At 36.3% G+C, this 6000-nt stretch overlaps 1 protein-coding gene across 2 annotated transcripts in view; it reads left to right on the forward strand.

Annotated features, from left to right (window-relative positions):
• XPR1 (xenotropic and polytropic retrovirus receptor 1) overlaps positions 1-6000 on the forward strand; it is a 261486-nt gene that overhangs the window by 195438 nt on the left and 60048 nt on the right. The gene's annotated exons all lie outside the window — the stretch shown is intronic.

Below are 6000 nucleotides of genomic sequence, written 5' to 3' on the forward strand. Positions count from 1 at the left end.
ATGTTTAGATATGTTTAGAGACAACTAACTACCATTGTGTTACAATTGCCTACAGTATTCAGTACAATAACATGGTGGACAGGTTTGTAGTCTAGGAGCAATAGGCTCACATAACTGTAAGTGATGAGAATAACAAACTAACTACATACAAGAACATGATGGCTGTAACAAATGTTGAACAAAACAAGCCAGACACAAAGAGTACATATTACATTATTCCATTTACATAGAGTTCAAAAAACAGGCAAGAATCAGGAGTTTACCCTTGGGGAATGGATAGCAATTAGAAAGAATATGAGCAGGAGCTTCTAGGATGCTTGTAATATGCTGTGTTCTGGGTGCTGATACACTTCATTCTTCATCATGCTGTATACTTAGGATTTATCCATTTTTCTATATGTATGTAACACTTAGATTCAAAAAGTTTACATTAGAAAATGAGTGAGATCTTTGTGCACTGATACTGGAAAATCTCCACTCCAGGATATAAGTGAAAAAAAAAAAAAAGGTATGGAATAGCATATATAGCATGCTCCCAGTTGTAATTGGTGATTTGTTTTTTAAAAAATAGTATGTGTTTCTCTGTGCATCAAGAAGTTCTTGAAAGATAATAGACAAATTGTTAACATGTTTTTCTTCAGAAGATCTGGAGTGAGACGAGGCTTCTCATAATCTTTATAATATTTGAGGTTATTTTCCTATACACATATATTACTTGTTAAAATGTTTTTAATGTTCCTTTAAAGAAAAGTGATTTGGCAACTTAATACAGAGAGGACTGTAATTTTGTAAGTTTTAGAACAAATTTCTGTTTGATTTTTTTTTTTAAACAGGTACATTTTGGCTTATGTACACAACCTAGCGCCATTGTTAAGTGTGCAGGCTTTGGTGCCAGATTGTAGGGTTATTAAATCCTTGTGATCCTGGGCAAGGAACCTATTTTGAGTAAGCCTTAGTTTCTTCATGTATCTGCTGAGGAAAGCCAATATATAGTGTTGCAGTGAGAACTAATGAAATTTTGCCTGAAAAACATTGAGCGCATTGCTTACCCCAAAATAAATGCTTGAGGAATGTTAGCTGATTTTTAAGTTAAAAATTCATGAAGCCATGGGGAGTTTGTGATGGGACCTTATATATCTTTTATTCTTGGGACTCACAGATCAGAGAGATGGTATACTTATTCTTAAAAAGAAATGACACTAATTTGTTTTTTGATTCCCTGGAATTTTTTATGATGATCTTGTCTAGCAAGAGTTATTATGGTTTAATCCCCAGTAAATTTACAAAAGCTTACTTCAGGGAGATCATGCCAAATGAAAGAGGTTTCGTTGTATTGCTTATATATGCCCTTAGGTTTTAGATTTATTTGCAATTGAAAGTTTTGGATCTTTGATGAATATTAACAGTTAAAATTGCTTTTTGCTTTTTGAAACTTTCTCCTTCAGAGACAGGGTCTCTCTCTATTGCCCAGGCTGAAGTGCAGCGGCCCCATCCTAGCTCAGTGGAGCCTAGACTAGACCTCCTGGGCTCAGGCGATCCTCCTGCCTTAGACTCCTGAGTAGCTAGGAATAAAAGCATGCAGTAGCACCATACCTGGCTAATTTTTTAACTTTTTTGTAGAGACAGGGTCTCACTATATTGCCTAGGCTGGTCTTGAACTCTTTGTGATCCTCCCACTTTGGCCTCCCAAAACACTGGGATTACAGGAGCCACCAGGCCTGGTCCCTGTTTTTTGAATCATTTTGAAAGTAAATGAGTTCATTAGCTTAAATATAGTATTTGCATTCAGAAGAATATATCTTTAGCATTACTGTTTTACAAAGGTCCTTGAGGTTTTTGTTGTTGTTGCTGCTGTTTTGGTTTTTACTGGCTTTTCTAACAAATTGTGGAGTTCAAGGATATTTTATTCAGATCATATTTGCTGAAAGCCTTAGAGATTTTTCTAGTTCCTATGTTGTCAAGTAGAACAAACATGTGTTTAGATTTTTATAAATATGGATTACATTTTCTGTTCATGGCAATTTTTTTCCTATGTAGAACAGAATACTACTTTTGCTAAGGTCGTGAATATTTGAACCCTAACCAGGCTATTTCGCTTTCTTTTGTGTATGGCCACAGATATTACCTAGACAGAATTAGAAGATTTTGATATATTAGAGCAAATCTATCATCACCACTACTAAAACGGTACAAAATATATACCTAGACCAGGCGCGGTGGCTCACGCCTGTAATCCTAGCACTTTGGGAGGCCGAGGCGGGTGGATTACCTGAGCTCAGGAGTTGGAGACCAGCCTAGGCAACATGGCAAAACCCTGTCTCTACTAAAAATACAAAACAGTTCCTTGGGTGTGGTGGTGTGTGCCTGTAATACCAGGTACTTGGGAAGCTGAGGCAGGAGAATCACTCGAACCCAGGAGGCCGAGGGTGCAGTGAGTCAAGATCGTGCCATTGTACTCCAGCCTGGGCGACAGTGCAAGACTCTGTCCCAACAAAAAAAAAAAAAAAAAAAAATTACATATATATATGCGCCTAACATAGGAATTAGTAATGACACCGTAAGATGTATTTATTACTTTTTTCCTTTTCTATTTTTTTTTGAGGTGAAGTTCACATAACATAAAATTAACCATTTTAAAGTTAACAATTCAGTGGCATTCAAGTACATTCACAGTGTTGTACAACCACATCTATCTAGTTCCCAGACATTTTCATCAGCCCAAAAGGAAACCTCACTCGCCATTCCCTGTCCTCAGCTGCTGGCAACCACTAATCTGCCTTCTGTCTCTATGAATGTTCCTATTCTGGGTATGTCGATAAATGGCGTCATACAATATGTGGTATTTTGTGTTTGGCTTCTTTTACTTGGCATAATGTTTTCAAGGTTCATCCATGCTGTAGTATGTATCAGTACTTCATTCTTTTTTTGGCTGAGTAATATTCCATTTTTTGTATGTATCACAATTTGTTTATCCATTCATTCATTGATGGACATTTGGGTTATTTCTATCTTTTGGCTGTTGTGAATGGTACTGTTAGGAACATGCATAAACATGGATTTGTTTAGTACCTGTTTAATTTTCTGAGTCGCCACCAAACTGTTTTTCACAGAGTCTTTACCATTTTCCATTCCTACTAGCAGTTTATGAGGATTCTGTTTTCTGCACATCCTTTCCAACACTTGTTTTCTGTTTTTTTATTTTCTTCATTATATCCATCCAAATGAGTATGAAGTGGTATCTCGTTGTGGTTCTAATTTGCATTTCTCTAATGACTAATCGTATTAAGCATCTTTTCATGTGCTCATTGGCCATTTATATATACTTTTGGACAAATGTCTATCCAAGTCCTTTGCCCTATTTTAATTGAGTTGTTCATCTTTTCATTGTTAAGTTATAAGAGTTCTTCATGTATTCTAGATACTAGACCTTTTTTAGATAAATGATTTGCAAATATTTCTTTTTTTTTTTTTTTTACTTTCTTGATAATGTCTACTGATGTTTTAATTTTTGATGAAGTCTCATTTATCTATTTTTCCTTTTGTTGTGTGTACTTTTGTTGTGATACCTAAGAATCCATGGCTAAATTCAAGGTCATGAAGATTTATCCTTATGTTTTCTTCAGAATTTTATGGTTTAAATTCCTATATTGAAGTCATCGATGAGTTTTGAATTGATTTTTGTATATAACGTGAGACAAGGGACCAACTTCATTTTTTTGCATATCCAGTTGTCCCAGGACTGTTGTTGAAAAGAATATTCTTTTCCACTGAATGATGTTGGCACTCATGTTAAAAATCAATCAGCCATTGATGTATAGGTTTATCCCTGGATTCTCAGTGCTATTCCATTCATCTATATGTCTGTTTTCATACCAGTGCCACAATGTTTTGATTACTATAGCTTTGTATTAAGTTTTAAAACCACAAAGTATGAGTCCCTAACTTTGTTCTTTTTTCGTTATTGTTTTGGCTATTTGGGACCTCTTGGAATTCCATATGAATTTAAGGATTGACTTTTCCAGTTCTGAAAAAAAAGCCATTGGAATTTTGGTAGGGATTGCATTAAATCTGTAGATTGCTTTGGGTAGTATTGCCATCTTAACAATATTAAATCTTTCCATGAACACAGGATTCTTTTCTACTTTAATTTCTTTAATTCTTTTCTATAAACTCAAAAGCAATGTTTTGAGTTTGTAGTACACAAGTCTTTCACTTACTTGGTTAGTTATTTCTAGATGTTTTGTTCTTTTGAATGTTGTTGTAGTTGCTATTGTAGTTAGAATTATTATTATTATTTTTTTTTTTTTTTTTTTTTAAGATGGAGTCTCACTGTGTCGCCCAGGCTGAAGTGCAGTGGCTGGATCTCAGCTCACTGCAAGCTCCGCCTCCTGGGTTTACGCCATTCTACTACCTCAGCCTCCTGAGTAGCTGGGACTACAGGCGCCTGCCAGCTCGCCCGGCTAGTTTTTTGTATTTTTTTTTAGCAGAGACAGGGTTTCACCGTGTTCACCAGGATGGTCTCGATCTCCTGACCTCGTGATCCACCCGTCTCAGCCTCCCAAAGTGCTGGGATTACAGGCTTGAGTCACCGCACCCGGCCAGAATTATTTTCTTGATTTCATTTTCAGATTGCTCATTGCTGATGTATGTGAACACAACTGAATTTTGTGTGTTGATCTACAACTGTGATGAATTTACTAACTCTAGTAGTTTTATTGTGGATTCTTTGGGATTTGTGTTATTTTTGTTTCCTGACTGTTGTAATGTATCTGTGGTCTTTGCTTAGGATTCAGGATGTAAAACTATATATCGTTTTCCATTTATAAGTTCCTAACTAATCTTGCCTTTGTACTTGTTCCCTTGTAGTCTGTTCACATAACAGCTAGAGTAGCCCTTTAAAATAATTCATGAGGTCATGCTATGTATATACAAAACCTTCTACAGGCTTGTACATAAGAGTAAAAGCTTAAGTCTTGACAAAGTACTGCAGAGCTCTGTCTGATCTGCCGCTGGCCAATTCTTTACTACTATACCTTTGTTTATTCCAATCATAGCAACCTGACTTTCTTCCTAGAGCAATCTGTCTTAAGGCCCTTTGTACTTTCCTTCTCTACACGGAGCCATCTTCCCCCAAACATTCCAATGCTTTGTTCTGTATTTCCTTAAGGTCATCTCCTTAAATGTCATCTCCTGAGAGTCTTCCCTGACCAGCCCTACCTAAAATAACACCTAACATCATTATTTATCTCCTTACTCTATTTTTCCTTCAAATCCCTTATCTGACTTTATGCAGAAGAGAAATTTCCTGAAGATATGTATTTTGTCTGTTGTTCATCACTGAATCGCTACCTCTTAGAATGGTGTCGGGTATAATAGGCACCTAATCAATACTTGTCAAATGAAGGAATAAAGTTTCCTCAAGTAAAAGGAAAAAGAAACTAATATATACTGAATACTCATAATGAGCGCCAAACATTATTCTAGGCCTTTGATATATGTTGTTCACATTTAATCTTCTTAATAAAGTTATGAGAATAGATATTATGCCCATTGATCAACAAAGAAACAGAGACTTAAAAAAATAAATAATTTGGCATAGCTAGGATTTGAAATCTGGTCTGTAGTACTTGATTCCAAAGCAAAGACTTTCTCTACCCTGTTATTTTAAAATTATTAAATCTTCTATATACTGCAGAGAATGCAAAGATAAGCAATAAATGGTTATTTAATTAAGTATATAAATTAGTATACAGGCCGGGCACGGTGGCTCACACCTGTAATCCCAGCACTTTGGGAGGCCGAAGAGGGCCGATCACCTGAGGTCAGGAGTTCAAGACCACCCTGGCCAACATGATGAAACCCCATCTCTACTAAAAATACAAAAAATTAGCTGGGTGTGGTGTCATGCACCTGTAATTCCAGCCACTCGGGAGGCTGAGGCAGGAGAATCATTTGAATGCGGGAGGCGGAGGTTGCAGTGAGCCAAGATCACACCACTGC

This window comes from Mandrillus leucophaeus, unplaced genomic scaffold (assembly GCF_000951045.1).
Source record: "Mandrillus leucophaeus isolate KB7577 unplaced genomic scaffold, Mleu.le_1.0 Scaffold691, whole genome shotgun sequence".
Lineage (NCBI taxonomy): Eukaryota > Metazoa > Chordata > Mammalia > Primates > Cercopithecidae > Mandrillus > Mandrillus leucophaeus.